The 10,760-nt window shown below is 52.4% G+C and overlaps 1 long non-coding RNA gene across 1 annotated transcript in view; it reads right to left on the bottom strand.

The window, feature by feature from the left end:
- Positions 1-10,567: 10,567 nt before the first annotated feature.
- LOC144673790 (uncharacterized) overlaps positions 10,568-10,760 on the bottom strand; it is a 34,882-nt gene continuing 34,689 nt past the window's right edge. Inside the window, exon 2 of the long non-coding RNA XR_013574422.1 lies at positions 10,568-10,735. This is a non-coding gene — a long non-coding RNA (uncharacterized LOC144673790). The remainder of the gene's footprint in view (positions 10,736-10,760) is intronic.

The raw sequence follows: 10,760 nt of genomic DNA, 5'->3' as shown, positions 1-10,760 counted from the left end.
CCCTCAATACTGACCCTCTGACAGTGCAGTACTCCCTCAGTACTGACCCTCCGACAGTGCAGCACTCCCTCAGTACTGACCCTCCGACAGTGCAACACTCCCTCAGTACTGACCCTCCGACAGTGCAGCACTCCCTGAGTACTGACCCTCCGACAGTGCAGCACTCCCTCAGTACTGACCCTCCGACAGTGCAACACTCCGTCAGTACTGACCCTCCGACAGTGCAACACTCCCTCAGTACTGACCCTCCGACAGTGCAGCACTCCCTCAGTACTGACCCTCCGACAGTGCAGCACTCCCTCAGTACTGACCCTCCGACAGTGCAGCGCTCCCTCAGTACTGACCCGCTGACAGTGCAGCACTCCCTCAATACCGACCCTCCGACAGTGCAGCACTCCCTCAGTACTGACCCTCTGACAGTGCAGCACTCCCTCAGTACTGACCCTCCGACAGTGCAGCGCTCCCTCAGTACTGACCCTCTGACAGTGCAGCACTCCCTCAGTACTGACCCTCCGAAAGTGCAGCACTCCCTCAGTACTGACCCTCCGACAGTGCAGCACTCCCTCAGTACTGACCCTCTGACTGTGCAGCACTCCCTCAGTACTGACTCTCCGACAGTGCAGCACCCCCTCAGTACTGACCCTCTGACAGTGTGGCACTCCCTCAGTACTGACCCTCCGACAGTGCAGCACTCCCTCAGTACTGACCCTCCGACAGTGCAGCGCTCCCTCAGTACTGACCCTCCGACAGTGCAGCACTCCCTGAGTACTGACCCTCCGACAGTGCAGCACTCCCTCAGTACTGACCCTCCGACAGTGCAACACTCCGTCAGTACTGACCCTCCGACAGTGCAACACTCCCTCAGTACTGACCCTCCGACAGTGCAGCACTCCCTCAGTACTGACCCTCCGACAGTGCAGCACTCCCTCAGTACTGACCCTCCAACAGTGCAGCGCTCCCTCAGTACTGACCCGCTGACAGTGCAGCACTCCCTCAATACCGACCCTCCGACAGTGCAGCACTCCCTCAGTACTGACCCTCTGACAGTGCAGCACTCCCTCAGTACTGACCCTCCGACAGTGCAGCGCTCCCTCAGTACTGACCCTCTGACAGTGCAGCACTCCCTCAGTACTGACCCTCCGAAAGTGCAGCACTCCCTCAGTACTGACCCTCCGACAGTGCAGCACTCCCTCAGTACTGACCCTCTGACTGTGCAGCACTCCCTCAGTACTGACTCTCCGACAGTGCAGCACCCCCTCAGTACTGACCCTCTGACAGTGTGGCACTCCCTCAGTACTGACCCTCCGACAGTGCAGCACTCCCTCAGTACTGACCCTCCGACAGTGCAGCGCTCCCTCAGTACTGACCCTCTGACAGTGCAGCACTCCCTCAGTACTGACCCTCCGACAGTGCAGCACTCCCTCAGTACTGACCCTCCGACAGTGCAGCACTCCCTCAGTACTGACCCTCTGATAGTGCAGCACTCCCTCAGTACTGACCCTCTGACAGTGTGGCACTCCCTCAGTACTGACCCTCCGACAGTGCAGCACTCCCTCAGTACTGACCCTCCGACAGTGCAGTAATGCCACTGGAGTGTCAACCTAGATTGTAGTGTTTAAAACTTTGGACTGAGACTCAAGCTCACAACCTTCAGATTCGGAGATGAGTGAAATCCCCAATGAAAGTTGACGGTCTGGTCCAAATAGGAGGTGAGATATTTGTAAGGAGCAGGAGGTGACTGATGATAATCTGACTCTTCCACAGTGCTAGAGGAACAGGTCGAGGATTTGGAGGATGAAGTGCATGATATCCACCTCTGAACTACAGTCCACAGCCGGTAGGTCTTCGCTGAGCACCCTCAGTCGGTGGGCAGACCCCACATCCCCACCTGAACCTGCTCACCGTGGTCAGATTAACTCAGCGCTGAGAGGGAGAAATAGAAACCTGCATTCATATAGCGCCTTTTAGAACCTCAGGATTGCCCTAGCCATTCACGTCCAATGAAGTACTTTATAACATGCAGTCAGAGTCATCCATTGTTTGATGCGGACGGTGTAGAGGGAGCTTTACTCTGTATCTAACCCCGTGCTGTACCTGTCCTGGGAGTGTTTGATGGGGACAGTGTAGAGGGAGCTTTACTCTGTATCTAACCCCGTGCTGTACCTGTCCTGGGAGTGTTTGATGGGGACAGTGTAGAGGGAGCTTTACTCTGTATCTAACCCCGTGCTGTACCTGTCCTGGGAGTGTTTGATGGGGACAGTGTAGAGGGAGCTTTACTCTGTATCTAACCCCGTGCTGTATCTGTCCTGGGAGTGTTTGATGTGGTTAGTGTAGAGGGAGCTTCACTCTGTATCTAACCCCGTGCTGTACCTGTCCTGGGAGTGTTTGATGGGGACAGTGTAGAGGGAGCTTCACTCTGTATCTAACCCCGTGCTGTATCTGTCCTGGGAGTGTTTGATGGGGATAGTGTAGAGGGAGCTTCACTCTGTATCTAACCCCGTGCTGTACCTGTCCTTGGAGTGTTTGATGGGGATAGTGTAGAGGGAGCTTTACTCTGTATCTAACCCCGTGCTGTACCTGTCCTGGGAGTGTTTGATGGGGACAGTGTAGCGGGAGCTTTACTCTGTATCTAACCCCGTGCTGTACCTGCCCTGGGAGTGTTTGATGGGGACAGTGTAGAGGGAGCTTTACTCTGTATCTAACCCCGTGCTGTACCTGTCCTGGGAGTGTTTGATGGGGACAGTGTAGAGGGAGCTTTACTCTGTATCTAACCCCGTGCTGTACCTGTCCTGGGAGTGTTTGATGGGGACAGTGTAGAGGGAGCTTTACTCTGTATCTAACCCCGTGCTGTACCTGTCCAGAGAGTGTTTGATGGGGACAGTGTAGAGGGAGCTTTACTCTGTATCTAACCCCGTGCTGTACCTGTCCTGGGAGTGTTTGATGGGGACAGTGTAGAGGGAGCTTTACTCTGTATCTAACCCCGTGCTGTACCTGTCCTGGGAGTGTTTGATGCGGACAGTGTAGAGGGAGCTTCACTCTGTATCTAACCCCGTGCTGTATCTGTCCTGGGAGTGTTTGACGGGGACAGTGTAGAGGGAGCTTTACTCTGTATCTAACCCCGTGCTGTACCTGTCCTGGGAGTGTTTGATGGGGACAGTGTAGAGGGAGCTTTACTCTTTATCTAACCCCGTGCTGTACCTGTCCTGGGAGTGTTTGATGGGGACAGTGTCGAGGGAGCTTTACTCTGTATCTGACCCCGTGCTGTACCTGTCCTGGGAGTGTTTGATGGGGACAGTGTAGAGGGAGCTTTACTCTGTATCTAACCCCGTGCTGTGCCTGTCCTGGGAGTGTTTGATGGGGACAGTGTAGGGGGAGCTTTACTCTGTATCTTACCCCGTGCTGTACCTGTCCTGGGAATGTTTGATGGGGACAGTTTCGAGGGAGATTTACTCTGTATCCAATGCTGTTCTATATCTGCCCTGCGAGTGCTCCGGACCCCGCCTGATGTTTTTTTTCCCCATTGTTTCTAGGCTCCAAGCTCGAAGGTTTTGATTGGGACCCTCAGACATCTCCGCTTGAAGCTGGCATAGACTCCGCCCCTCCCTGACTGACACCCAATGTGCGGGGCGCGGATCGGGTAGAGGGCGGGGCCAACATCGACCATTCGAAGCCCTCAAGCTGGTAGACTAGGGTGGTGCCTGGTGTGGCTGGCAGTGATGGGCAGGAGGGCAAAACGCCATTGGCTACACCATGGGATGAACCAGCTTGGCCATTGCAGCCGCCATCTTGTCCCCAGGAGCTTGGCACTAATAATTTATTTTTGTAGATAATTCTCCTTTGATCTCCCTTGAGTCTGGGGCTTCTCCGAGTTGTCCCCTCTCTCCTCCCCTTCAAAATTGTTTGCAGGTCCCTTCATGAGCAGATGCTGGTAACAATGCCTTGCATTTATAAAGCACCTCTAATATCGTCAAACGCCCCGAGGGCCAATTATAAAACTAATTTAGATCATGCGAGGGAGACATTAGGGACCGTTGACCTAAAGCTCGGCTGAAGAGTTCGTTTTTAAGGACTGTCTTAAAGGTGGAGAGCAAGAGAGAGAAGCGGGAGAGGCTTAGGGAGGAAATTCCTGAGCTTAATTCCCCCCCCACCCCCCCGACCCAGGCAGCTGAAGGCACGGCCGCCAACAGCGGAGTGATGGGAATTTGGTGATGTTCGGGAGGCTGGAATTAGGGGAGTGCAGAGATGTCGGAGCGTTGTGGGGCTGGAAGTGTTTGCAGAGGCCGGGAGAGGGAGGGGGTGGGCGAGGCCATGGAGGGACTTGAAAACACAGGTGAGATGTTTCAAGTCGCGGTGTGGTTTAACCAGGAGCCAGGGTAGGCCAGCGAGTGCAGGGGCTGAGGGGGAAGAGGGATTGAGCGCTAGTTAGGGCACAGGGTAGAGGGGAGGGGGAGCGGTGGGCAGCAGAGTTTTGGATGGGCTTAAGATTGCAGAGGGTAGAATGTGGGCGCTAGACTAGTTGCCCCGGAGATGACCTTCCACCCGCCTACTCACACCCTCACTGAGACCGTCTGCCTCCTCTTCTGTAACATCACCCGATTCCGCCCCTACCTCAGCTCACCTGCTGCTGAAACCCTCATCCACGATTTAGTTCCCTCCAGACTTGAATATGCCACCACTTGCCTGGATGAGCGCAGCTCCCACAACACTCAAGAAGCTCGACACCGTCCAGGACAAAGCAGCCCCGCTTGATCGGCACCCCATCCACAAACATTCACTCCCTCCACCACCGACGCACAGTAGCAGCAGTGTGTGTACCATCTACAAGATGCACTGCAGCAACTCACCAAGGCTCCTTCAACAGCACCTTCCAAACCCACGACCACTACCACCTAGAAGGACAAGGGCAGCAGACACATGGGAACACCACCACCTGCAAGTTCCCCTCCGAGCCACTCACCATCCTGACTTGGAAATATATCGGCCGTTCCTTCACTGTGGCTGGGTCAAAATCCTGGAACTCCCTCCCTAACAGCACTGTGGGTGTACCTACACCACACGGGACTGCAGCGGCTCAAGAAGGCGGCTCACCCACCACCTTCTCAAGGGAGCAATTAGGGATGGGCAATAAATGCTGGGCCCAGCCAGCGACGCGATGAATAAACAAATAGTTTAGCCTCAGACTGTTGCTGGGGAGAGAGGTATAGAGTCGATAGCTAGGGTGTGGTGTTTGGAGTGGGAGGCTGACGACAATGACCATATAGAATTGGATGAAATTCCTGCGCGCCCAGTACTTGTGTCTGATAAGTAGCGTGGTAATTTAGCGAGAGTCGTGGGGTCAAGAGGAGTGGGGTTACGCTAGAGCTGGGTGGCGTTTGGAGCAGAGCTTTGAGAACAGGGCGGTGGAGGGGGGTTGGCGGGGATGGGGGGGAGGGGGGTGGTGTGCGATGCCTTCCACAGTCTAACAGCCCGGCTCGCGCGTGAAGAGGTGCTGGCGGCGGCCACACTGATTGTATTAAATCGTCTTGTCCAGGCCATTGTTACAGCCTTGCGATAAACCATTGAGTGAGGGGGTGAGATGTGTGGGGGTGGGGGTGGGGGGGATGAGGAGTCCCTTCGTTCCCCCGGGTGATGAGGAGAATGAACGATTCGGGGCCTTTGTATCTCCCTTAGGCCGCGTCGAGGAGCCTCGCTCGCCCGAACCCAACTCAGCCCAAGGTCTGTCATTGGTCAACCCTCCAATTAAAGTGGGGTAATGGGCTGTGGTGGTGGTGGTGGGAGGTCTAGGGGAGGGGGGGGCGCCACCCACTTGCTGTCCTTGCGCGAGGTCGGAATAGTGTGGCATGGGATGGAGATCGACCGTGAGAGCCTGTAGCTGGCCATCGTCTTCTTGGTTCAAGGGGCCCGGGAGGTGGATGCAGAGATGATTCCCAAGTGTTTCTCCCCCGTCTGGTTCTTTTCCCGATTCTCTTCGATCTGTGTCCCCCTCTGGTTACCGACCCTCCTGCCACTGGGAAACAGTCTCTCCTCATTTACTCTGTCCAAACCCCCTCATGATTTCGAACGCCCCGATTCAATCTCCCCCCTTAACCTGCTCCGCCCTGAGGAGAACAATCCCGGCTCCTCCAGTCCCTCCACATGAACTGAAGTCCCCTCATCCCTGGCCCCGTTCTGGTAAATCCCCTCCCCCGGCAACTTGACATCCTCCCTAAAGTGCGATGCCCAGAATTGGACACCATTGCACCTCGTACCGCGAAGTTTTCGCCACCTCCCCACTTGTTTTAAAAAAAGTAAACGTCTCACACGTCTCCGGCTGCGTCTATTTTATTTGACCCCCTCCCCACCCCCGAGTCTGAAATGTGTCGGAGGAAAATTCCGGGGCCTGCGCTGTGGGCCTGCCTTTAGCCCCGCGGGGATGAACTTTGACCTTCGAACCCCCTGTGCCACCACCATCGTGTTTGAGCTCGTCTGCGGAGAAGGGCGGTGTGTGTGTTTACTTTCTCTGAGACCTGGGGTACTGCGGGGGTTGGTGGGGGGAGTGGGGAGGGGGTGGGTTGAGAGTTGAGATGTAAGATCCAGCTTTGAAATATCCGGCAATCGCGGCCTCCGGCCTTGTGACAGGCCTGAGGCCTAACCCGGTCGTGGGTTGCCGCGACTCGAGCTGTGTTTAATGTGCGAGCAGACGTTTTAATAAAATATCAACGTGATGCGATTCTGTGTCTCTCGTTCTTAAATGAAGTCAGAGCCCTCCCTCTGACAGTGCCAGCGCCCACTTTATTGACAGCAACCCTGGAGTCCATAGCGACTATTCCCTATCAGGATGTTGTACAGACAGCCCTCTGCCTTGCTCCTCATGATCCAAATGAATGCCAATCCTCCAAGAATTGGAGACCACTACCCAGGACAGGCTGGGGGCAAAATTATAAGGCAAGAATCACCGAGCACTTCACAGAATTAACCTTTCCACAGCTAGCTACACCCGGGGAGGGGTGCGTGCAGGGACAGAGAAGACTCAGGGGTCCATGTACTTTGACCTCTGAAAGAGGCAGGACGTATTGAGGGGGCGATCAGCAAAGCATCCGGGGATCTTGGGCTTCGTAAGTACAGGTACTGAGTACAAAATTGGGGGAGTTACGCTGAGCCTTTATAAAGCCCTGGTTAGGCCACATCTAGAGTATTGTGTCCAGTTCTGGTCACCGCACTTTAGGGGAAGGATGTGAGGGTCTTTGAGAGGGTTGTGGAGGAGATTGACCAGAACGGTCCCAGGGATGAGGGGATTTTAGCGACAGGGGTTAGGGGGTTGGAGAAGCTGGGGTTGTTCTCCTTGGGGCAAAGGAGATTGAGGGGAGAGGATTTGATAGAGGTGGACAAAATGATGACAGGTTTGGATAAAGAAAAGCTGTTCCCATTGGCTGATAGGACAGGGACTGTGGGGAGGGACACAGATTTAAGGGGGGAGATGTGAGGAGGAACGTTTTTACACAGCGAGCGGTGATGACCTGGAACTCGCTGCCCACGAGGTGAGTGGAAGTGGAGACAATGGATGATCTCAAAAGGAAATTGGATGGGGGCTGGAGGGAAATAAACTTGCAGGGATACGGGGAAGGAGTGGGGGGAAATGGATCTGACTGGATTGGTGTACAGAGAGCCAGCCTTCGATGGGCTGAATGGCCTCCTTCAGTGTCCTAATGACTGGCCTATAGTTGCTGGGTTTATCCCGACACCATTTTTTGAATAAGGGTGTAATGTTTGCAACTTTTCAGTCCTCTGTCACCACCCCTGTATCTAAGGATGATTGAGAGATTACAGCCAGATTCTCCACAATTCCCATCTTGACTTCCTTCAATAACCTTGGATGCATTAGATACAGTGACAGATCTACTTTAAGTATGGACAGCTGATCTAACATGTCCTCTTTATCAATCTTTAGCCCATCTAGTGTTTCAACAACTTCCTCTTTCATTTCCACTTGTACAACATCTTCTTCCTTGGCAAAGACAGATGTAAAGTATCCATTTGTATCTCAGCCTCAATGCATAAATCCTCTTCTTGGCCACTAATCGGCCTCACTCCTTTTACCATCCTTTTGCTGTTTACATGCCTATATAAGACGGCTTCATTCCCTTTTGTGTTAGCTGCCAGCCTCCTCTCATACTCTCTCTTTGCTTCTCCTATTTGTTCCCTCACTTCCCCTCTATTCAGCCACCAGACAACCATAAAATGTAGGAGCAGAAGTAGGCCATTCGGCCCATCGAGTCTGCTCCGCCATTCAATGAGATCATGGCTGATCTGACTACCCTCAACTCCACTTTCCTGCCTCTTCCCCATAACCCTTGATTCCCTTCCTGATTAAAAATCTGTCCATCTCAGCCTCGAATATACTGAACGACCCAGCCTCTACAGCCCCCTGCGGTAAAGAATTCCACAGATTGACTACCCTCTGAGAGAAGAAATTCCCCTTCATCTCTGTTTTCCCTTACTCTGAGATTATGCCCTCTGGTCCTAGGCTCTCCCACAAGGGGAAACAACCTCTCAGCATCTACCCTGTCAAGCCCCCTAAGAATCTTATATATTTCAATAAGGTCGCCTCTCATTCTTCTAAACTCCAATGAGTACAGGCCCAACCTACTCAACCTCTCCTCGTAAGAAAATCCCTCCATACCCGGGATCAACCTAGTGAACCTTCTCTGGACTGTCTCCGGCGCCAATATATCTCCTTAGATAAGGGGACCAAAACCGTTTACAGCCAGGCTGTCACTTGTATTATCCACCTGACATTTGTCATAAGCACCCTTTCTTTCAGCCTCAGTCTTACTCTATCGCTGTCATCATCCAGCGACATCTGGATTTGTTTGTCCTAACTTTCACCTTGGTGGGAAAGTACCTCAAATGCACCTCTGTAAAGGTAGTCTGTTATTCCGCTTAGGGTTTTTCCCCCAAGGGGCAACCCGAAATTGGATCTCCCCAATTAATTATTTTAACCTGGGTGGCTCCTTGTGCTTTTCCAGAGCCAAGATAAACCCGACGATACAATGATCACTCTTCCCTAAATTTTCTCCGACAGATTCAATTGTCCCCTGCTCGCGCCCCGGAACCAGATCCAGCAGTGCCTCCTTCCTCCTTCGATTGGACACATCATTGGGGATGCCCGGCGTTGGTGACGTAGGGAATATAGAAACTAGGAATTTGCGGCTGTGCCTCACGCTTGTTGAAAAGACCGAGGGTCACTTCAGGCTGCTGCAGCCCTGCCTGCAAACCTCTCCCAGCAGAGAAACACAACCAGGCGGGGGCGCCTCTGCCCTTAGAGACCACGAGGAAGGATTGGCGAGTTCGAGGTGGGGTGTCAAGTGGAGAATTGGTTAGTATTTGTGGTGCACGGTCCCTTTAAGACATCTCAGCATCCTGTTTGCTCTTTCAATGCCTTCCTCACATTGTCTGGACATTGAGAAGGCTGTAAATTATCAGCAGGAATTCCTTCCAACCTCCCCCTTTGATTCAGATGCTCAAATTCCTGCTCTGGTTCAGTTCAGAGTTGTGATAATTCCCTTTAGTCAGGAGCCAAAATTCATTGTGAAGTCTCATTGGCTCATTCCCCACTCTTACCCAGTAACCCCATTCTCCCCATTCTTACTCAGTAACCCCATTCTCCCCATTCTTACCCAGTAACCCCATTCTCCCCATTCTTACCCAGTAACCCCATTCTCCCCATTCTTACCCAGTAACCCCATTCTTCCCATTCCCTTACGACCTGTGATTCAGGGGGTTTATATATAGTATAACAGATACCTGGGAGTGAGTTACAGTCTGGAATCTAATCGAGGGGTTCGGGTGGTTTATATATAGAATAACAGATACCCGGGAGTGAGTTACAGACTGGAATCTAATTGAGGGGTTAGGGGTGGTTTATATATAGAATAACAGATACCCGGGAGTGAGTTACAGACTGGAATCTAATCGAGGGGTTCGGGGTGGTTTATATATAGAATAACAGATACCCGGGAGTGAGTTACAGACTGGAATCTAATCGAGGGCTTCGGGGTGGTTTATATATAGAATAACAGATACCCGGGAGTGAGTTACAGACTGGAATCTCATCGAGGGCTTCGGGGTGGTTTATATATAGAATAACAGATGCCCGGGAGTGAGTTACAGACTGGAATCTAATCGAGGGGTTCGGGTGGTTTATATATAGAATAACAGATACCCGAGAATGAGTTACAGACTGGAATCTAATCGAGGGGATCGGGGGGTTTATATGTAGAATAACAGATACCCGGGAGTGAGTTACAGACTGGAATCTAATCGAGGAGTTCGGGTGGTTTATATATAGAATAACAGATACCCGAGAATGAGTTACAGACTGGAATCTAAGCGATGAGTTTGACACAGAAACAGGCCGTTCGGCCCACCTGCTCCGTGTTGGTGTTAATGCTCCACTCGAGCCTCCTCTCACCCTCTCTTCATCTCACCCCATCATTCCCCCTTTCTAAGACTTAGCAGGGCAATAGGCTGGGCCAGAGGCTGATTGGGTTCCCCGGAGACAGTGATAACAAAATAACTCAAGTCACTGGGATGTTCATGTTGCTTTATTAAACTATCGCAAAAGCTGAAAACCACATCTGTTTGAGATACAGTCGAGTTAAATTGGACAACAGCAATACAATGGACCAATCCCTTCCAATCAGGTAGAATTCCAATCAAACAATCACTTCCCATTGGCCAGAATTACAAGTTGCCCCTGATTGGTTGGTTAAAAAATGATT

Source organism: Cetorhinus maximus, unplaced genomic scaffold, assembly GCF_964194155.1.
Source record: "Cetorhinus maximus unplaced genomic scaffold, sCetMax3.hap1.1 HAP1_SCAFFOLD_468, whole genome shotgun sequence".
In the NCBI taxonomy this organism is placed as follows: Eukaryota; Metazoa; Chordata; class Chondrichthyes; order Lamniformes; family Cetorhinidae; genus Cetorhinus; species Cetorhinus maximus.
This window is presented reverse-complemented; position numbering and strand designations above follow the sequence as displayed.